At 37.6% G+C, this 23921-nt stretch overlaps 2 pseudogenes; both read left to right on the top strand.

The window, feature by feature from the left end:
• The first annotated feature begins 10192 nt into the window (after window positions 1-10192).
• LOC109675269 (olfactory receptor 1J4-like) lies at window positions 10193-11168 on the top strand (annotated as a pseudogene).
• A 4666-nt stretch (window positions 11169-15834) lies between these two features.
• Window positions 15835-19586, top strand: LOC109675267 (olfactory receptor 1J21-like; annotated as a pseudogene).
• Window positions 19587-23921: the final 4335 nt, after the last annotated feature.

Here is a 23921-nt window from a genome sequence, read left to right as displayed (position 1 = left end):
CCACAAACTGGGATAACCTGTGCCTCTGTGCAGGGTACTTACATGGTCCCTGAGGCTGACTTGGTACCGTGCTTCTATACATGATATTTCATTTTTAAGAATATATGTTGTGTGATCCTAACCTCTAACACAATTTCCCAGTCAAATAAATATTGTATCTGGAATTTACTTTCAAACAGTTGAGTGACCTTGGGACAGTGATTTATCTTTATGACCTCAGTGTTTTTAAGACTAAACAATGAAGATCATCATATTTGCATTGTGTACCATAAAGACTCAAAACACATATTTATTGTTTTGAAAGATGTTAAAGCACGTGAAAGTCTTTCATAAATTACATGGTGTGTAAATATAGCATCTTTAGATATTCTGATGTATGATGAGTATGATTTGTTTTATTTATTTATTTATTATTTTATTTTATTCATATGTGCATACATGTTTGGGTCATTTCTCCTCCCTTCCCCTGGCACCTTCCTTTGCCCCCTGCCCACTCCCTTACACCCCCCAACCCCTTGCTACCAGGCAGAAACTATTTTGTTGTAGAGAGCGTATAAGCAGTAATAGGAAGGACCAAGGGTTTTTGCTAGTTGAGATAAGGGTAGCTATACAGGGAGTTGACTCGCATTGCTTTCCTGTACATGTGTGTTACCTTCTAAATTAATTCTTCTTGATCTAACCTTTTCTCTAATTCCTGGTCCCCTTCTCCTATTGGGCTCAGTCACTTTAAAGTAAGTGCATTAGTTTCTCTGCGTTGAGGGCAACAAATGCCATCTAGTTTTTTGGGTGCCTTACCTATCCTTATACCTCCCTTGTGTGCTCTAGCTTTATCATGTGATCAAAGTCCAGTCCCCTTGTTGTGTTTGCCCTTGATCTAATGTTCACATATGAGGGAGAACATATGATTTTTGGTCTTTTGGGCCAAGCTAACCTCACTAAGAATGATGTTCTCCAGTTCCATCCATTTACCTGCGAATGATAACATTTCATTCTTCATGGCTGCATAAAATTCCATTGTGTATAGATACCACATTTTCTTAATCCATTTGTTGATAGTGGGGCATCTTGGCTGTTTCCATAACTTGACTATTGTGAATAGTGCTGCAATAAACATGGGTGTACAGGTGCCTCTGAGAGATAGCATAGATAAAAGGGACCTCATAAAGCTAAAAAGCTTCTGTTCATCAAAAGAAAAGGTCTTTAAACTGAAGAGAACACCCACAGAGTGGGAGAAAATATTTGCCAACTATACATCAGACAAAGGACTGATAACCAGAATATATAGGGAACTTAAAAAACTAAATTCTCCCAAAACTAATGAACCAATAAAGAAATGGGCATGTGAACTAAACAGAACTTTCGCAAAAGAAGAAATTCAAATGGCCAAAAAACACATGAAAAAATGCTCACCATCTCTAGCAATAAAGGAAATGCAAATTAAAACCACACTAAGATTCCACCTCACCCCTGTTAGAATAGCCATCATCAGCAACACCACCAACAACAGGTGTTGGCAAGGATGCAGGGAAAAAGGAACCCTCTTACACTGTTGGTGGGAATGTAAACTAGTACAACCACTCTGGAAAAAAATTTGGAGGCTACTTAAAAAGCTAAACATCGATCTACCATTTGATCCAGCAATACTACTCTTGGGGATATACCCAAAAGACTGTGACACAGGTTACTCCAGAGGCACCTGCACTCCCATGTTTATTGCGGCACTATTCAGAATAGCCAAGTTATGTAAACAGTCAAGAAGTCCCACTACTGACGAATGGATTAAGAAAATGTGGTATCTATACACAATGGAATTTTATGCAGCCATGAAGAAGAATGAAATGATATCATTCGCTGGTAAATGGATGGAATTGGAGAACATCATTCTGAGTGAGGTTAGCCTGGCCCAAAAGACCAAAAATCGCATGTTCTCCCTCATATGTGGACATTAGATCAAGGGCAAACACAACAAGGGGATTGGACTATGAACACATGATAAAAGCGAAAGCACACAAGGGAGGGGTGAAGATAGGTAAGACACCTAAAAAACTAGCTAGCATTTGTTGCCCTTAACGCAGAGAAACTAAAGCAGATACCTTAAAAGCAACTGAGGCCAATAGGAAAAGGGGACCAGGAACTAGAGAAAAGGTTAGATCAAAAAGAATTAACCTAGAAGGAAATCAATGTGAGTCAATGCCCTGTATAGCTATCCTTATCTCAACCAGCAAAAACCCTTGTTCCTTCTTATTATTGCTTATACTCTCTCTACAACAAAATTAGAAATAAGGGTAAAATAGTTTCTGCTGGGTATTGAGGGGGTGGGGGGGAGAGGGAGGGGGCGGAGTGGGTGGTAAGGGAGGGGGTGGGGGCAGGGTGGAGAAATGACCCAAGCCTTTGTATGCACATATGAATAACAAAAGAAAAAAACAAATAAACAGGTGCCTCTTGAGTAACCTGCATCACATTCTTTTGGGTATATCCTCAAGAGTGGTATTGCTGGATCATATGGTAGATCTATGTTTAGATTTTTAAGAAGCCTCCAAATTTTTTTCCAGAGTGATTGTACTAGTTTACATTCCCACCAGCAGTGTAAGAGAGTTCCTTTTTCCTCACATCCTCACCGACACCTGTTGTTAGTGGTGTTGCTAATGATGGCTATTCTAACAGGGGTGAGGTGGAATCTTAGTGTGGTTTTAATTTGCATTTCCTTTATTGCTAGAGATGGTGAGCATTTTTTCATGTTTTTTTTGGTCACTTGAATTTCTTCTTTTGAGAAAGTTCTGTTTAGTTCACTTGCTCATTTCTTTATTGGTTCATTAATTTTGGGAGGATTATTTTTTTGAGTTCCGTATATATTCTGGTTATCATTCCTTTGTCTGATGTGTAGCTGGCAAATACTTTCTCCCATTCTGTGGGTGGTCTCTTTAGTTTAGAGACCATTTCTTTTGTTGAGCAGAAGCTTTTTAGTTTTATGAAGTCCCATTTATCTATGCTATCTCTTAGTTGCTGAGCTTCTGGGGTTTCACTGAGCAAGTTCTTGCCTATACCTATGAATTCTAGAGTATTTCCTACTCTTTCCTCTACCAACTTTAGAGTTTGGGATCTGATATTAATATCCTTGATCAATTTTGAATTAATATTGATATAGGGTGATAAACATGGATCTAGTTTCAGTTTTTTGCAGACTGCTAACCAGTTTTCCCAGCAGTTTTTGTTGAAGAGGCTGTTTTTTCTCCATCGTATATTTTTAGCACCTTTGTCAAAGATAAGTTGGTTATAGTTGTGTAGCTTTATATCTAGGTCCTCTATTCTGTTCCACTGGTCTTCATGTCTGTTTTTGTGCCAGTACCATGGCTGTTTTTATTGCTATTGATTTGTAATATAGTTTGAAGTCGTGTATTGTGATACCTCTAGCATTGTTCTTTTTACTGAGTATTGCCTTGGTTATTCTTGACCTCTTGTGTTTCCATATAAATTTAATGGTAGATTTGTCAATGTCTTTGATGAATGTCATTGGGATTTTGATGGGAATTGCATTAAACATGTAGATTACTTTTGGGAATATAGACATTTTTACTATGTTCATTCTACCAATCCATGAGCATGGGAGATCTCTCCACTTTCTATAGTCTGCCTCAATCTCGTTCTTCAGAAGTTTATAGTTTTCCTTGTAGAGATCGTTCACATCCTTTGTTAGGTTTACACCTAGGTATTTGATTTTTTTTGAGGCTATTGTAAATGGAATTGTTTTCCTATATTCTTTCTCAGTTTGTTCATTATTAGTGTATAGAAATGCTAAGGATTTTTCTATGTTGATTTTATGTCCTGCTACCTTGCTATAGCTGTTGATGATGTCTAGAAGCTTCTGAGTTTAGTTTTTTGGGTGTTTAAGGTATAGAATCATATTGTCTGCAAATAGGGATATTTTGACAGTGTCTTTACTTGTTTGTATTCCTTTTATTCCTTCTTCTAGCCTAATTGCCCTGGGTAGGAATTCCAGTACTGTGTTGAATAGGAGTGGAGATAGTGGATATCCTTGTCTTGTTCCTGATTTTAGAGGGAATGGTTTCAGTTTTTCTCCGTTAAGTATAATGCTGGCTGTAGGTTTGTCATATATAGCTTTTATAATGTTGAGGAACTTTCCTTCTATTCCTAGTTTTCTTAGAGCTTTTATCATGAAATGATGTTGGATCTTATCAAAGGCTTTTTCTGCATCTAAGGAGATGATCAAGTGGTTTTTGTCTTTGCTTCTGTTAATGTGGTTTATTACATTTATTGATTTTGGTATGTTGAACCACCCCTGCATCCCTGGGATGAAGCCTACTTGGTCGTGGTGAATAATCTTTTTGATGTGTTGGTGAATTCGGTTTGCCATTATTTTGTTGAGGATTTTTGCATCAATGTTCATTAAGGAGATTGGCCTATAGTTCTCCTTTTTGGAGGTGTCTTTGCCTGGTTTTGGGATAAGTGTAATACTGGCTTCATAAAATGTGTTAGGCAGTTTTCCTTCCCTTTCTATTTTGTGGAACAGTTTAAGGATGGTTGGTATCAGTTCTTCTTTAAAGTTCTGATAGAATTCAGCACAGAATCCATCAGGTCCTAGACTTTTCTTTTTGGGGAGACTCTTGATTGCTGCTTCAATTTCATCTTGTGTTATAGATCTATTCAGGTGATTAATGTCCTCTTGGTTCAGTTTTGGATAATCATATGTATCTAGAAATCTGTCCATTTCTTTAAGATTTTCAAATTTATTTGAATATAGGTTCTCAAAGTAGTGTCTGATGGTTTCCTGGGCTTCTATGGTGTTTTTTTTAAATCTCCCCTTTTTCATTCCTGATTGTACTAATTTGGGTTTTTTCTCTCCTTGTTTTAATCAGGTTTGCCAGAGGTCTATTGATCTTGTCTATTTTTTCAAAGAACCAACTTTTTATTTCATTAATTCTTTGTATGGACTTTTTGGTTTCTATTTCATTGATTTCAGCTCTAATTTTTATTACTTCTCTCCTTCTCTTTGTTTTTAGATTTGCTTTTTCTTGTTTTCTAGGAGTTTGAGATGTATCATTATTTCATTGATTTGAGTTCTTTCAGTCTTTTTAATATATGCACTCATGGCTATAAACTTTCCTCTCAGGACTGCATAGGTTCTGGTAGGCTGTGTTTTCATTTTCATTGACTTCCAGGAACTTTTTAATTTCCTCTTTTATTTCATCAATGACCCATTGTTCATTAAGCAATGAGTTATTCAGTTTCCATCTTTTTTTTTCTTGTTGAGTTCTAGTTTTATTGCATTGTGATCAAATAAAATGCATGGTATAATTTCTATTTTCTTATATTTGCTGAGGCTTGCTTTCTGCCCTAGGATATAATCTATTTTGGAGAAGGTTTTGTGGGCTGCTGAGAAGAATGTATATTGTGTAGAAGTTGGATGAAATGTTCTGTAGACATCAAGTAGGTTCATTTGATCTATGGTATATTTTAGATCTAGGATTTCTTTATTGATTTTTTTGTTTGGATGACCTATCTATTGATGATAATGGGGTGTTAAAGTCTCCCACAACCACTGTGTTGGAGTTAATATATGCTTTTAGGTCCTTCAGGGTATGTTTGATGAAATTGTGTGCATTGACATTGGGTGCATATAGGTTGATAATTGTTATTTCCTTTTGGTCTATTTCCCTTTTTATTAGTATGGAATGTCCTTCTTTATTTTGTTTGATCAATGTAGGTTTGAAGTCTACTTTGTCAGAGATAAGTATTGCTATTTCTGCCTATTTTTGGAGGCCATTGCTTGGTAAATCTTCTTCCGGTAAATCTTCTTCCTTAGCCTATGCTTATTTCTGTCGGTGAGATGGGTCTCCTGTAAGCAACAAATTGTTTGGTCTTCCTTTTTAATCCAGTTTATCAAACAGTGCCTTTTGATGGGGAAATTAAGTCCATTAACATTAAGTGTTAGTACTGATAGGTATGTGGTGATTCCTGTCATTTAGTTGTCTTAGTTGTTTGAAGGTTTGGTAATGTGTACCTAAATCGATGTGACTCTCTACTTTCTTGCTTTCTCTTTTTCTGTAGTTTGGTACTGTCTGCCCTTTCATGGTTATGTTGGGTTTCACTTTCTGTATGCAGAACCCCTTGAAGAATCTTTTGTAGTGTTGGTTTTGTGGTCACATATTGTTTTAGTTTCTGCTTATCATGGAAGACTTTTATTGCTCCATCTATTTTGAATGATAGTTTTGCTGGGTAGGGTATCCTAGGGTTGAAGTTATTTTCATTCAGTGCTCAGAAGACCTCACCCCAACCTCTTCTTGCTTTTAATGTTTCTGTTGAGAAGTCTGCTGTGATTTTGATGGGCTTGCCTTTGTATGTTATTTGTTTTTTCTCTCTTACAGCCTTCAATATTCTTTCTCAAGTCTCTGTACTTGTTGTTTTAATGACAATATGCCATGGGGTAATTCTATTTTGGTCAGGTCTGTTTGGTGTTCTGGAGGCCTCTTGCATCTGTATGGGCATAGATTTCTCTAATTTGGGAAATTTTCTGTTATTATTTTGTTGCATATATTGTGCATTCCCTTTGCTTGCACCTGTTCTCTTTCTTCATTGCCCAGGATTTTCAGGTTTGGTCTTTTGATGGAGTCAGTAAGTTCTTGCATTTTCTTTTCACAGGTCTTGAGTTGTTTAACTAATAGTTCTTTGGTTTTTCCTTTAATTACCATTTCACCTTCGAGTTCTGAGATTCTGTCTTCTGTTTGTTCTATATTGCTGGACTGGCCTTCCATTTTGTTTTGCATTTCTGTTTCATTCTTTTATCTGAGAGTTTCCATATCCTGAGTGGCTTCCTCTTTAATATTGTCTATTTTTGTCCTGAGTTCATTTATCTCTTTATTTATCTTGTTCTTTGTTTCACTTTGGTGTTTATACAGTGCTTCTATAGTTTCTTTTATTTGTTCTTGTGCTTTCTCAAATTCTCTATTTTTGTTGTTTAGGAATTTCTTGAGTGTCTCCTGTACATTTTGGTTGACCATATGCAGTATCATCTCTATAAAATTCTCATTTATTACTTGCAAGATTTCTTCTTTCAGATTGTTCTTGTGGACTTCATTGGGTTCTTTGGCATAGTTTATCTTTGTTTTGTTGGAGTCTGGATCTGAGTATATGTTTTCTTCATTTCCCTCTGGTTCCTGTACTAATTTGTTACTTTGGGGAAACTGGCTTCCCCCTTTTTCCGTCTTTCCATCATTGCCCTTGGTATTGTTACTGTTCCTGTACTCTGTGCAATGAAGTATTTTCTAGCTTGTAATAATAACAATGGTGATATCTAGACTGGAAGGGTGAGAGGAGAGGGAAAGCAAAGAAGGTAATGAAAAAGTGAAAAACAAACAAGCAAACAGACAACTAAAAAAACCAAAACAAACAAACAGCAACAAAAAACCAGTGCCAAAGAAATAAACAGGGAGAGATAGTGTACTAATCAATAGTAAGCTAAACAGGCATTACAGAAGCAGAGAGAGGATAAAAAAACCCCAAGTTCAAATGCAATAAAATTTCAGTCTTAATAATTTTGGTGTTAGTCCCTCAGCCTCCAATCCTGGATATGGTGTCTCAGAAGTAGTTCTGTCATTGTCTTATCAAAGGAGGAAAGAAATGAAATATCAAAGCAAACAAAAAAAACAAAAACAAAACAAAACATCCCAAGTTCAAATGAAATACAGTTTCAGTTAGTCCTTCAGCATGCAGTTCTTATTCAGTCATTGTCTCATCAAAGGAATAGAAAAAAAAAGGGTCTGGAGATAGTTCTGTGAATGTCTATCTGAGGCTGTGGCTCACCTGCCCACTACTGCTGGAGGCTTTATTGATTGCAGATCTCTGGAAAGAGTTTAACACTACGTACCCCAGCAGGCTCTGTTTATTTAGAGTTCTCCTGTGTATAACAGCCACTGTTAAAAGCTTTCCCCTTTCCAAGTACACTGGAGGAGGTGGCACTACACCCACCTTCTCCGGCCAGCTTGTTTATTTACAGTTCACGTGGGAAGTGCCCCTTCCCCACTCTCCAGTGGAGAGTTCCTCATGACAGCCACTATTACAAGCTTTCCCACTTCAAGGTGCTGGGCGGGGGCTGCCACTCCTACCTTCTCCGGCTGGTTTGTTTATTTAAAGTTCCATGAAGGATTGACCCCACCTTTGGCTCTCAGGGTACCCCCTCCCTTTGCTATGTGTCTTTTTTTTGTTGTTGTTTATTATTCAGTTTGGCTTTTTTCTCTTTTTTCCCTGGGTGGGGATCAGTCTGTCCAGGGGGCTATGCTGATCTGGCCCAGGGTTGTTTGTGGGAGTACCACATACCGCTTAGCTCACCTGGTGGTCTGCTTCTCTCGAGCTGGTAGGAGCTGGCATTTGGGGGCATGAGAGCCCTCCTGGTTTCTCTGTTTAACCTGGAGTGGAGATGCTATGTGGAGGCTGGGGGTGTGGTGGTGTTGGAGTTTTACCTCTTTTTGGTGGTTTTTCCTGCAAGGTGTATCTACAGCATCTCTCCAAGATTTTACTTTAGGAAGCATGCTTTCTGCTTCCTCCCTCTAGTCTCCATCTCAGAATCTCCCTGATGAGTGTGATTTGTATTAGAAGTGGTTAAGAGCATGTATTCTGTCAGTCAAATGTATATAATGGTTTCACGTGTTGCACTTAATTGCACATTTAAATCCTCTGATTTTTGCTTTCTCATTGTTAAAATGGGTATAATAATACCTATTTGTTAGTGCTGTGGTGCAAATTTAATTGCAAAGTATGAGCAAAACACCTGGATAACACCTAGCACTATTCCTAACATTGGTTTGGATAGCTGGTTTGGACACACTTGGGGACATGAAATTTAATTTATTTTAATGGTTTTGTTAGTTTATATTAGTTTTACAGGGGGTTTCATTGTGGCATTCAATATATGTGTGCAATGTACCCTGGTTTGGTTCATTGCCTCCATTATGGTCCCTCTTCTCCCTCCCCCTCCTTAAAATAACCTTGATAGGTTTCAATGTTCCATGTTCATACATGTGTAGAAAATACATTAACTGTATTCACCCTCCTTTACCTTCTTCTCTTACCCTCCCCCTCCCAATAATATCCTCCCCTTAACATGATCTGTTTTACATTCCTGTCCTTCATTAAGTGTCTGCTCATTGTTTAATGGGATTTTGCCTGGGTATTTTACTTGTAACTATATTGTACTTTAATCAGTCTAACCCCCTCTACTAGTCTTCCTTACCCTTTTCCCCTTACTGGGTATTGTTCAACAGTTTTCAGTTCATTTTTTTGTGTCTTGCTTGTAGAATAAATGAACTGTTTCCATATCTTGGCTATTGTGAATAATGCTGCAATAAACGTGGGTGTGCAAGTGTCTTTATTGTATTCTGACTTACATTCTTTCAGACGTATGTCCAAGAGTGATATTGCTAGAACATATGGTAGTTCTGTTTTTTATTTTTTGAGAAGCTTCCATATTAGGGGATATGAAATTGCAAATGACTCAGAATAGGTAGGACCCAGCCAATTACTCTATAAGCCTATGACACAGTTTTAGTTTTTTGTTCCAACCTAGGGTGTTTTTCATTATTTTTTTAAAATGACTTATAACCATCATTTAGTTATCTATATTTATGTATCTAACTTTTTAAAAGTTCCACACATAAGTGAGATTAGGCAATGTTTTCTTTGTATGGTAAAGAGAAGCTAGGTTATGTTATAGAAAAGAAATGATACTCAGTAATTTACCAAAAAAAAAAAAATGACTGATATCTGTTTCCTGCTGTCCATTTCACATTCCAAACAGAGGAAACTATTGAGATTTGAATCTGGCTTCATGGAATGATGTAAACTCCTTCTACACAGAGACTTAGCATTTCTCATCCACTGTTATCAACTTACATACTCAGACATGATGGGGACTAGGCCATTGTTAAATAAACATACTTTGAATAAAGGGCTAATAATCTTTTGTTTCTTTGGAGAGACACTTCTTCAATGTGAAGTTTTGATGCCTCATTGGAACTGGAATGGAACACATTTTTAATTCATGTACCAACAAGCATGAGAAATAAACAGAAGTGTAGGTAAAATCAAGAATCTTTGTACTAAAAGCGCATTGCTGTAATGTGATGGCCATGTTCACTTGCACTTCCCACTTTTTCTAATTCCCAACAGAGACAAGAACAGCATGAGGAAGGAGAACCGGAGCAGCACATCCAAGTTCCTCCTTCTGGGGCTCCCCATCCAGCCAGAGCAGAGGGGCATCTTCTCTGCAATGTTCCTGGCCAGGTACCTGACCACAGTGCTGGGGAACCTGCTCATTATCCTGCTCATCAGGCTGGACTCTCACCTCCACACCCCCATGTACTTCTTCCTCAGCCACTTGGCCTTCACTGACAGTTCCCTTTCATCTATTGCAGTTCCAAAAATGCTGGTGAATCTGCAGGCTCAGCAAAATTCATCACCTATGAAGGCTGCATTTCTCAAATGTACTTTTTTGTTCTTTTTGGATGTCTTGACAATTTCCTTCTTGCAATGATGGCCTATGACAGGTATGTGGCCATCTGTCAACTGCTGCAGTGTGTTGCTGTCATGAGGCAGGAGCTGTGTGTCTTCTTAGTAGCTGGGTCTTGGTTTTTCTGTTGTGTCCATGCACTGTTGCACAACTTTCTCTTAGTCCAGCTGTCCTTCTGTGCTGACAATACCATTCCTCATTTCTTCTGTGACCTCACTGCCCTCCTGAAACTGAGCTGCTCAGACATCTCCTTCAATGAGCTGGTCATCTTCACTGAAGGAGGAATACTTTTCATCATGCCTTTGAGTAGCTTCTTGGCCTCTTATGTCTGTATAGGTGCTACTGTCCTGAGTGTTCCCTCCACTAAGAGATTCTTTAAAACATTTTCTACTTGTGGCTCCCATCTCTTTATGGTATCTTTGTACTATGGGACACTTGCAAGTGTTTACTTTTTCTCTTCATCATGGGGCTCCAATGACAAGGACATAATTGCCTCTGTCATTTAGTTACAGCCATGTTGAGCCCTTTCATCTACAGCCTGAGGAACAGAGATATAAAACAGGCCAATTTGTCAATAAGGCCAATTTCTTTAGTGACAATCACTATATCCATTTATTTCATTCATGAGCACTTGTGGTATATTTTCTAAAATTATTGTATAGTTGATAATGCTATATGGTTTTAAAATAATATATGCTATGCTGTTATATATAGTGTTTTTTGTTTTTGTTTTTTGCAGTGCTGGGGATTGAATCCAGGGCCTGATTCATGCTAGGCATGACCAATATCCTTGAGGGACATAGATGCAAATACACTAAAAAAATACGCAAAAAATTCTAGCAAATCAAATTTGACAGCAATACAGATCCTATGGTCAAATGGGACTTATCACAGGATGCAAGGATTGCTCAACATATGTAATAAATAAACATAACATATAATATCAACAGAATGAAGAATAAAAACAATATTGTCATCTCAATAGATACATAAAACATGTTGATAAATTTCAACATCACAACATAACAGAGTGTGGAAAATACTTGTTCCCACCCCCCCTAAAATAATTCAAAATTACCTTATGATATATGAAATTAGATGTAGAAAGACTATACCTCAACACAAAATATATATTTTATATATATTTATATATGCCATAGCCTATGCCATTTTGAATAGGGAAAAGCAGAAATATTTTTTTTAGTAACATGACAAGGTTGTCCATTTTCACTACTCTTATTTAATATAGTGTTAGAAGTCTTAGCCATAGCAATAACAGAAGAGAAAGAAAAACAAAAACGGCATCAAAATAGGAAAGGACAGAATAGAATTATACTTACACAGAGATGACATCATTTTACATATAGGAGAACATAAAGGATCCATTAAAATTAGAATTGATAAATTTAGAATACAATATTTCAATATTCAAAATCAACAAACAAAAATCAGGAACTTTTAACTATATTAATAAAAATAGCTGAGAAAAAAATCAAGACAGCAATACCAGTCACAATAGCTACAAAAATAAAACAAAGTACCTAAGAACCAATTTAATAGAAGTAAATGACCTCTACAGAGAAAGTTACAAAAGCATCTATGAAGTTAAGGAAGACACACAAAATGACAGACACCCTATGTTCATGGGGATGGGAAGTGTCTATGATACCCAAAATAGTTTCAGTGCAATTCCTATTAAAATACCAATGGTATTTTTTGCAGAAATAGAAAAAACAATCCTAAAATTTGTATGGGACCACAAAATACCATTAACAATCAATGCAATGTTGGGCTAAAAGAACAAAAGTAGAGGAATTACAAAAGTCTGACTTTAAAACATGCTACAAAGCTATAGTAACTACAACAGCAGGGTAGTGGCATGAAAACTGATGCATAGACCAATGGCACAAAATAGAGTTAAAATAAATAAATCTAAGGGAATCAACTTTCCCAAAGACCAGATCTGGGTGATCCTAGTGTTGTGGTATTCTCTTAACCATCCATACTACAGAAGGTATAGTAAACAAGTATAATCTAGCTAGAATCTGTCTGAGTCCTTTGTGCCCAGTTAATGTCAATGGGAGACCCACTGACACCCAGAGAATAAGGCAGTTCATTGTCCCATATTCTCCACAGCCTAGACCAGCCCTTTGGGTCTGCTGTCTAGGAAGACTTCATAGAGATGGAGTTCTTGACTGGAGGTTCTCTAACCTCCAGTGCAGCTCTACATCTAGCTTCACAGGTAGAGCCACCTCCAGTGCCAATGGCAGCATAAGCACCAGAGTTCCAGATAATTTCAGAGCTAGAGCCAGTTCCATTATCAACTATACAAATAGCTCCATTGATTGACTGGCTTGTTAGTATCTGAGCATATTGTTGCATGTAATTACATAACATACCTTTAGCCAGGCTGCAGTGGCTCACACCTGTAATCTTAGCAACTCAGGGGGCAGAGATTAGGAGGATTGTGGTTCAAGGCCAGTTGGGGTGAAAAGTTCATGAGACCCCATATCAACCAATAAAAGCTAAGCATGGTGGCATGTGCCTTTGACTCTAGGTATGCAGAAAGCATAAACAGAAGGCATCCCTGACATAAAGGAAAGACACTGTTTGAAAACATCTAGAGAAAAAAGAGCTGGGGGTATGGCTCAAGTGGTAGAGTATCTGCCTAGCAAGTGCAAGGCTCCAAGTTCAGAATCCACTATTGCCAAAAAAAAAAGAATACAGACAGAGTTTAATTTCATTTCATCTCTATCAGGTGAAAAATGACCAAGAGTGATTATGGTAATAGAATAACAATAAGATTTACATTTAGATGTAATGGCTGGGAAGGGCATCCTGGAGGGGAGGAGAGGAAAAAAGTGAGGAGAGGAGAAGAGTGTTATGGTTAAAAGGACACTAATCTTATTGGACTAGGGTCCCATCCTTATGATTCACTTAACATTAATTGGTCCTTTGAGACTCCATCTCCAAATACAGCCACACTATGGACTAGGGATTCAGCATATAAATTCTTTGGGGAGTGGAGGAGGATACATTAGTTGATAAAAATGCAAATACATATAATTCTTGGTTTCAGTGTTTATTATATCTCTGGAGCCTTGTTTTTCCTTCCATTATCACATTTCTTTAATTCATCTACAACATGTAATTGCTCTACAACATTCCCTATGTAAAAATATTAGAGCTTCCTCTTTGTTATTTTTCCATTTAGGAACAACATTCCTATGAATTTCTTCTTATGTCTCTGGTTGGACATGTACAAGGCATCACTGGTCTACAAATTTGACCATGAAAAAGATGGCCAACCTCAATATAATCAAAGAAAGACAAATTGAAACCTTAATAAAATCCAACTGATATGAAGAGATTAGAAATATAAATTTAAGCTGCTCCTTTGCCTATGATAGTGTGTACAAGTAGAAATTTTAGTAATAGAGAAATATTGTAACATTATGACTTATAGTTAAAATGTGCATTTCCATGAAACACTCAATTTCATGGTCAAATTTCATTATGGGGAATTCCAAGATGGCAGCTAGAGGGAGGAAGCAGAAAGCGTGCCTCCTATAGTGAAATCTTAGAGAGACACTGGAGACACACCTTGCAGGCAAAATCACCAAGAAGAGGCAAAACTTTGACCCCTCCACACCTTCAGCCAGCACAGAGAATCTCCACTTCACATTAAATGGAGAAACCAGGATGGCCCCTGGGCCACCAGATGCCCACGCCCAGACAGCTTGGGAAGACGTGGAAAAGGTGAGCTAAGTGGTATGTGGTACTCCCACAGACAACCCTGGGCCAGAACAGCATAGCCCTCTGGACAGACCGACCTCCACCCGGGGAAAAAAGAAAACCGAGTAATAAGCAATAACAATAAAGACACATTGCAAAGAAGGTGGGGCACACTGAGCGCCAAAGGGGGGGAGGGGAATCCTTCCTGGAACTGTAAATAAACAAGCCAGGCCGGAGAAAGCGGGTGCAGTGTCACCTCCCCCAGTGTGCTTGGAAAGGGGAAAGCTTGTAGCAGTGCACAGGAGAACTCTGAGTAAACAAAGCCTGTGGGGCCAGGTGAGTGTTAAGCTCACCCCAGAGATCTGCATAAATAATGCCTCCAGCAACAGCAGACTAACAGCAGCGGGCAGGCAAGCCATTCACAGACCTGTCTCCAGACTCTTTTTTTTTCTCTCTCCCTACCTTTGATGAGAAAACAACCGAACTACACCTGCATGCTGAAAAACTTACTGACACTGTATTGCATTTGAACTTGGGACACTTTGTGGGTTTTTTCTATTGTGCAGTTTTGTTCTATTTTATGCATCCCTTTGATGAGACAGCTACAGAACAACAACTGAGGTACCATCTCCAGGATTGGAGGCTGAGATGGACACCAAAATTATTAAGACTGAAACTTCATTGCATTTGAACTTGGAGGTTTTTTTTCTATTTTTCATTTTGTTTTATTTTATTTTATTTATATATATATTTCTTTCATTTACTTAGTTTTTATTTTTATTCTTACCTTTATTCTTTTTATTTTTTATTTTCAATCCTCTCTCTGTCACTCAAATGCCTTTTTAGCTTATGGTTGATTAGTACACTGTCTCTCCCTCTTTATATCTATGAAACTTTTTTTGTTTGTTTCTTTGTTTTGCTTTTTTTCTACTTGATTATTTGTTCTTCCTTTTTCCTTTAACTTCTTTGCTTTCCATCCCCTCTTACCCTTTCATTCTAAATATCACTAGTGCTACTATTATAAGACAGAAAATACTTAATTGCACACAGTATAGGGACAGTAACAACACCAAGGACAATGATGTGAAACCAGTTTCCCCACAGCAAAAAATTAGTACAGAGCCAGAGGGGAATGAAGAAAACAGATATTCAGATCCAGACTCCAACAAAATGAAGATAAACTTATGCCAAAGAACCTAATGAAGCCCACAAGAATAATTTAAAAGAAGACATACTACAGGTACTCAATGAGAATTTTATAGAGATGATACTGGATAGGGTCAACCAAAATGCACAGGAGACACTCAAGAAATTCTAAGACAACAAAAATAGAGAATTTGAAAGAGCAAAAGAAGAATAAAGGAAACCATAGAAGCACTGTATAAACACCAAAGTGAAACAGAGAACACAATGAATAAACAGATAAATGAACTCAGGACAAAAATAGACAACATTAAAGAGGAAACCACCCAGGATATGGAAAATCTCAGAAAAAAAGAACAAAACAGAACTGCAAAACAAAATGGAAGGCCAATCCAGCAGAATAGAACAAACAGAAGACAGAATCTCAGAACTTGAAGATGACATGGTAATTAAAGGAAAAACTAAAGAACTATTAATTGAACGACTCAAGACCTGTGAAAAGAAAATGCAAGAACTCACTGACTCCATCAAAAGACCAAACTTGAGAATCATGGGCATCGAAGAAGGAGAAGAGGTGCAAGCGAAGGAAATGTTAATATATTCAACAAAATAACAGAAAATTTTCCAAATCTAGAGAAAGATATTCCCATACAGGTGCAAGAGGCCTCCAGGACACCAAACAGACCAGATCAAAATAGAACTACCCCATGACATATCATCATTAAAACAACAAATCCAGAAACTAGGGAAAGAATATTGAAGGTTGTAAGACCTATATTCAAATAAATTTGAAAATCTTAAAGAAATAGACAGATTTCTAGATACATATGATCATCCAAAACTGAACCAAGAGGAAATTAATCACCTTAATAGATCTATAACACAAAATGAAATTGAAGCAGCAATCAAGAGTCTCCCCAAAAAGAAGACTCCAGGACCTGATGGATTCTCTGCTGAATTCTATCAGACCTTTAAAGAACAACTGATACCAACCCTCCTTAAACTGTTCCATGAAATAGAAAGGGAAGGAAAACTGCCTAACACATTTTATGAAGCCAGTATTACACTTATCCCAAAACCAGGCAAAGATACCTCCAAAAAGGAGAACTATAGGCCAATCTCCTTAATGAACATTGATGCAAAAATCCTCAACAAAATGATGGCAAACCAAATTCAACAACACATCAAAAAGATCATTCACCATGACCAAGTAGGCTTCATCCCAGGATTGCAGGGGTGGTTCAACATATGAAAATCAATAAACGTAATAAACCACATTAACAGAAGAAAAGACAAAAACCACTTGATCATCTCAATAGATGCAGAAAAAGCCTTTGATAAGATCCAACACCATTTCATGATAAAAGCTCTAAGAAAACTAGGAATAGAAGGAAAGTACTTCAACATTATAAAAGCTATATATGACAAACTTACAGCCAGCATTATACTTAATGGAGAAAAACTGAAACCATTCCTTCTAAAATCAGGAACCAGACAAGGATGCCCACTATCTCCACTCCTGTTCAACATAGTACTGGAATTCCTAGCCTGGGCAATTAGGCAAGAAGAAGGAATAAAAGGAATACAAATAGGTAAAGAAACTGTCAAAATATCCCTATTTGAGGGGGTGGAGAGGGTGGTAAGGGAGGGGGTCGGGGCAGGGGGGAGAAATGATCCAAGCATTATATGCACATATGAATAATAAAACAACATAAAAAAGTTTCATTATGAACTCCTAACCATATGTTCTCCAATGTAACTTAGAAGGCAAGAAGATTTGTGAAATCACTACGTTCCTAATGACTGCCTTGTGGTTATGATTGTTTTTCGTCCAAGAAAGAACCTCCCTTCTGCCTCCTTGAACAAGTAGTTCTTCACCCAAGGGAGTCAAAAGCAATGAAACAATTATATTCTGTTTGTCTCTAATTTGAAGCTGGGGATGGTATATTTCCCCCTGGGTCTTCTCCATCATTTGCCAAATAACAACTCTCTTGATTTATCAGAGGCTGTGAACAAAAGTTTGTCAATATAGCTATCTTGTTTGATTTTGAGCTGATAATTCTGCCTGTTTCAGTGGAACTTTGAGGCCCTGAGCTCCTTCACCTGTTTCACTACATTTTGTGCCATCAGAGAGAAATGGACAACCTCCCCATGACTTGTGTCTAAAGGTATCTGTCCTCATTCTCTGTGCTCTTGACAGAGCAGGAGTAGAATTTACATTAGGTAGTATGATTTGATGCATTTGGGTGTGTGTATGTGAGTGTGTGTCCAGTGTGTGCTACTGATCTCTAGACTCTACCACTCATAAACAGAGCATGATAGACAGCTCCATGCAAATGTGGTTTACATTGAATTGTTTATATACAGATTTTGAAAGGATAAGGCCCAACAAAATCTCCATGTAAAATAATTTCTCTCTAATTTTTGAGAGGATAGTGGGAAAACATACCTCTTTTTTCCTTATTCAGACATTAGGTCTTGTTGGGTTTTATGCCATATTTTACTGCAAATCTCCAAAATTTTATTCATCTCTATAGCTGCAGTCCATATGGAAACAGCTATTATTTTGTACTATTGCAACAATCTCTATTCAGATACTTGCTGACTTTCATGATTTGCTACGAAGTGATCTCTACCCACAGACAGCAAGGATTTAAAACATTTAGTCACTTCTTTGCTTAAGCTTCCTCTTCAGTGTACTACTGTTTTAAAATAGAATAAAATTTTCTATTATAACAGAAAAGTACTTATATAGTCTGGCTCAATAATTCTCCAATGCTATGCCTTTCCCAGGCTGACCTTGAATTTTCTCAATTGCCTAGCTCTGTTCTCTCTAAACACTTAACTAGAGTGGCATTTTTTATAATCCTAATTTGACAAGCTCTTATATTCAGGACCACTTAAGAAAGTGCTTCCTCATTACCATAGACTCTTGCAAAATGACAGTTTACTGAAATCATGGACATACATTCCCTAACTCCCTAATCTCAGAACTTCTAGACTGTTCAAGATTGACCCTGCTCTGATCTGATGATCATTCTGATAGTTCATAGTTTCTCCAAAAGATATGTTGGTTCCTCATTAGAAAAATAACATCCTTTGTGAGGACCATTCCTAGCTCATTAGTGTGGCAAAAGCTTGAGAAATTCAGGGTAAATGCACACACTGAGTAGTTCAAAACCATACTTTTTTTTTTACAATGCTATAGTCACAATGACAACTCATTTCCATCTCTTTTACATCTCCAGCAACAGCAGAAAAGGAGCATGAAGAAGGATAATCAGAGCAGTGTGTCTGAATTCATCCTCCTGGGGCTCCCCATCCAGCCAGAGGAGCAAGGCATGCTCTATGCCCTGTTCCTGGCCATGTACCTGACCACCGTGCTGGGGAACCTGCTCATTATCCTGGTCATCAGGCTGGACTCTCACCTCCACACCCCCATGCACTTCTTCCTCAGTCACTTGGCCTTTTCTGATGTCTCCTTATCATCTATCACTGTACCAAAGATGCTCATGAATATGCTGACACAGAGTAAATCTATCTCATATTCTGGGTGCATTTCTCAGGAATTTTTTTTCTTACTATTTGGGGGTCTTGACAGCTTTCTTCTGACCTCAATGGCCTATGATAGGTACGTGGCCATCATCATGGTGGCTATACCACCGTCATGAGTCAGAGCCTCTGCTTCCTACTAGTAATTGTGTCCTGGGTTTTATCCTTTGCAATTGCTCTTGTGCACACCCTCCTCCTACTCCGTCTCTCCTTCCTTATAGACAACACTCTGCCCCACTTCTTCTGTGATCTCTCGGCCTTACTTAAGCTGTCCAGTTCAGACACCACCATCAATGAGCTGGTTATCCTCACTGTAGGAACAGTGGTAATTACCCTGCCTTTTATATGTATTGTGGTTTCTTATGGCCACATTGGGACCACAATCTTGAGAACTCCCTCCATCAAGGGAATCTGCAAAGCCTTGTCCACATGTGGCTCTCACCTCTGTGTGGTTTCTCTTTATTATGGAGCAATTATTGCATTATACTTTTTCCCCTCAACCAGTAACACTAATGACAAGGATGTTATCGTGGCTGTGTTGTACAGTCTGGTCACACCCATGCTGAATCCCTTCATCTACAGTCTAAGAAACCGGGATATGAAAGGAGCACTGGGTAACATCCTCAGTAGAAGATAGGCATGAGCCATGACAGGTGGCCTCAAAATTTGTCTTTCTGAGTCAGACTTATTTTGCTTAACACAATGCTCTACAGTTTCATCATTTCCCTGCAAATGACATAATTTCACTCCTCTTTATGGTTGAAGAATAGTCCTACATATACCACATATTCCTTATCCATTCACTGACTGGGATCTAGATTGATTCCATTGCTCGCTTATTATGAATAGTGCTGCCATAAACATTGGTATGCAGACATCTCTATTGTATTCTGACTTATATTCCTCTGGCTATATGCCCAAGAGTGGTACCACTAGAACATATGGTGGTTCTATTTTTAGTGTTTTGAGGAATCTGCATACTGATTTTCATAGTGGCTGCACTAATTTACATTCCCACGACAGCGTATAAGTGTTCCTTTCCCCTCAACATTTGTTATTGTTTTCTTGATGATAGCCGTTCTGACCAGGGTAGGATAGAATCTCAGTGTAGTTTTGATTTGCATATCCTTTATGGCTGAGAATGTTGAACATTTTTCAGATATCTATTGATTCTACTCCTTTTGAAAATAAATTCCTTTGCCCATTTATGAATTGGATTATTTGCTCTTTTGGTATTTAGTTTTTGTGATCTTTATATATTTTGGATGTTAATTCCTTATCAGATAAATATCTGGCAAAGAATTTCTCCCATTCTGTGGGCTGTCTCATCATTATGGTGATTGCTTCCTTTGATGTGCAGAAGCTTTTTAAATTTGATGCAATCCCATTTGTTGGTTCTTGCTCTTAGTGCCTGCACTGTTGAGTCCCATTCAGAAACTTGTTGCCTGTACCTAAATCTTGAAATATTTTTTTTATATTTTCCTGGAGTAGTTGCAGTTTAAGGTCTTACATTAAGGTCTTTAATCTTTGAGCCATCTTTTTCCATTTTTACTGAAAATTTTATTTATATTTGCAAAAAGATTGAAATAACTTACAAACAAAAAACATGAAATATTCAATTCTAAACATATGTGAATATATTGTTGTATTGTTCAATGTTTATTTGCCTTATATATGTGACATATGAATCCATTTTAAATAATAATATTAAAATAAATACTCATTTAATAGTCTCTAGGCATAATTAACAATGTTTTGAAGCTCTTTTGGTCCCTCAATTGATCTTCTTTTTCCTAAAGGAACTGAGTATCTTGACTATTTTCCTTTTTATCAGAATACATTGTACAAAGTAAGAGGTTTCAACAAGACATTTTCAAACATGCATATAATATACTTTCATGGTATTCAGCCCCAATAGTACTCTCTCATTCCCCTTAGCCCTCCTCCTTTCCATACCCCAATAATCCTCTTTTTACTTCAATGTTTTTCTTCCAAATTGCACATATGAGAGAAATAGGTGATATTTGTTTTTTTTTCATTTATTCATATGTGCATATAATGTTTGGGTCATATATTCCCCCAACCCCCTACTCCTTCCCACTTCCCTCTCCCTCTCCCCCCGCCCCCTTCCTCTCTTTCCCCTCCCTCTCCCCTCCTACCCCCTTGCTTCCAGGCAGAAACTGTTCTGCCCTTGTCTCTAATTTTGTTGAAGAGAGAATATAAGCAATAATTAGAAGGACAAAGCATTTTTGCTAGTTGAGATAAGGATAGCTATACAGGGAGATTCCTAACATTGCTTCCATGTGCAAATGTGTTACATTCTAAATTGATTTTTCTCAAACTGACTTTTTCTCTAGTTCTTGATCCCCTTCTCCTGTTGGCCTCTGTTGCTTTAAAGGATATTTGTCTTTGTGAGATTTATTTCAATTAACATAATGATCTCTAGTTCCACCCATTTTTCTTAAAAGGACATAATTTTGTTCTTCATTATGGCTAATAATTATTTCCAATAATCTCTTACTTTTGATTTGAATTTTTCCATCATTATTTTGATCCCTGTTTTTCCTGCCTAAGAACATCATATAAATGAAATAAGACTATGTTAATCCTGCCACATTTTGCTTTGGTTGTCTACTGTTGTTCTTGTGAAATTCGTCTACATATTTTCACATTCTACTATGACACTACAGTATATTTATCTGCTCTATTTCACCCCATTTTTTCTTTTAGAATTTTGCTATTATGAACAATGATGCTCCCAATATTCTTGTATGTGCCTCCAGTGTGTTTACACATTGTGTGCCCGAAGAATTACTGGAGTGCAAGGTATGTGTAGCTCTGATTTAACTATCATTACTGAACATTTCTACAAAATAGTTACTCTAAGAAGTCTGTTTGAATAGGGTACATTCTATATGATTCCCACCATATGACATCTTAGAAAATGCAAAACCCTAGAGACAATAAAATGATCAGTAGTTGCTAAGAGTTTGGTGTAAAGGAAGAGGAGGGATGAATAAGAGGAGCAAATTATCTTTTTAGGGGGGAAAATTATTCTGTGTGATGTGGTATCGATACATTTCTTAGGCATTTGTAGAAACCAAAGAAAAACCAAGGAAACCATGCTGTGTCACAGCTAGGTTCACAAACAGTGAACTCTAAGATAGTTTATGCTGATCTATCAATATTAGTTCAATCATGACAAATGTACTACACCAATACAAGATGTTGATAGGTGAAACCATGGACAAGTAGGGAAGAAAGAGTACAGGAGCATTTTCTGTTCTATTTTTAATAAAACTGCTCTTAAAAAGAGAAATGGTTAGTTCGAGAAGAATTAATTTAGAAGGTAACACACATGCACAGGAAAGCAATGCAAGTCAACTCCCTGTATAGCTATCCTTATCTCAACTAGCAAAAACCCTTGGTCCTTCCTATTATTGCTTATACTCTTTCTTCAACAAAATTAGAGATAAGGGCAAAATAGTTTCTGCCTGGTAACAAGGGGGTAAGAGGGGAGAGGGAGGGGGCGAGAGGGTAAAGGAAGGGGTGGGGGGAAGGGGGGAGAAATAACCCAAAATAAAAAAAAATAGCTTAGGAACTTTTAGAACTTTATGTTAATTTAGCCAGAGACAGTGGCTCATACCTGTAATCCCAGATACTTGGGAGAGAGATAAGGAGGCAGCCTGAGCAAAAAGCTAGTGAGCTCTCATCTGAATGAAAGAAGCTGGGCATGATTGTGTGCACCTGTCATCCCAGCGATGTGGGAAACTTAAGTAGGAGGATCTTGGTCCAGAATGGCCCAGGCAAGAAACACGAGACCCTATCTGAAAAATAACTAAAACAAAAGGGTGGGGGCATGGCTCAAGTGGTAGCATGCCTTCATAGCAAGCACAATGTCCTGAGTTCAAACCCTATACCACCCCAAAAAACCAAAAGTCTATGCTAATTTAAGCTGGTGGCTCATGCCCTTAATCCTAGCTACTTGAGAGGCTGAGATTGGGAGGATCACAGTTGGAGGCCAACCTGAGCAAATGTTTGCAAGATCCTATCTCTAAAATAAGCAAAGCAAAATGGACTGGAGGTGTAGCTCAAGAGACAGAGTGACTGATTTGTAAGTGCAAAACCCTGAGTTCAAACCCCCAGTCCCACTAAAAAATGTTATACTAATTTAAACCTCTCTCCTCAGACTATGGGAGTTCCTTTTACCTCATAAACAACACTTGGTATTGACGGAATTTTAAATGATTTGAAAGTGTAGGAAATTATGTATCTTTGTGCTTTTACTTTCTATTTTCCTGATCATTAATAAGGTCAAGCATCTCAGGCTATGTTTACTGGCTACTTGTGACAGAGATAGCCTTCTATCCAAATTTCAGTGCCCATGACTTTGTTACTGGGAGGCACATGCTACATTTTCTATCAATCTAAGTGTGTGGAGGTGAGCCATTTTTTTCCAGTGACTAGGTCCATTGCTTATATTTCAAATCCATTCCACAATTTAAAGACTATTACATTTTAAAGCTATCTATTCTGCCTCAGACATAGTTGGGATACAGGCATGTGCCAACACACTAATCTTAAGCTATGTTTTTATTAGTTTGTACCAATAAAATGATTGTAATAAAATGATACAACATGTAAGGTGTCATTATATTTCTTTACATGTATATTATGCTTTGATCACATTCACCCCTCCATTACTCTTACTTTCTTCTCCCCTTTCCATTTTCCCTCTCTGTCTAATTCCTTAGTAGTCCCCCTTTTCCTTTTATGACCTGTTTCTTTTCTTTCCCCCCATAGCTTCCATAAATGAGAGAAAACATCTCATACTTGTCTTTTTGGGACTGATTTATTTTACTTAATATGATAATTGAATTGACAAATAGACAAATTGATTGAACAGATAGTTCCCCAATGAAAAAGCACAAATGAACAAAAATTCATGAAGAAATGTTCAACATTCTTAGCC

Source organism: Castor canadensis, chromosome 13, assembly GCF_047511655.1.
Source record: "Castor canadensis chromosome 13, mCasCan1.hap1v2, whole genome shotgun sequence".
Taxonomy (NCBI): Eukaryota; Metazoa; Chordata; class Mammalia; order Rodentia; family Castoridae; genus Castor; species Castor canadensis.
This window is presented reverse-complemented; position numbering and strand designations above follow the sequence as displayed.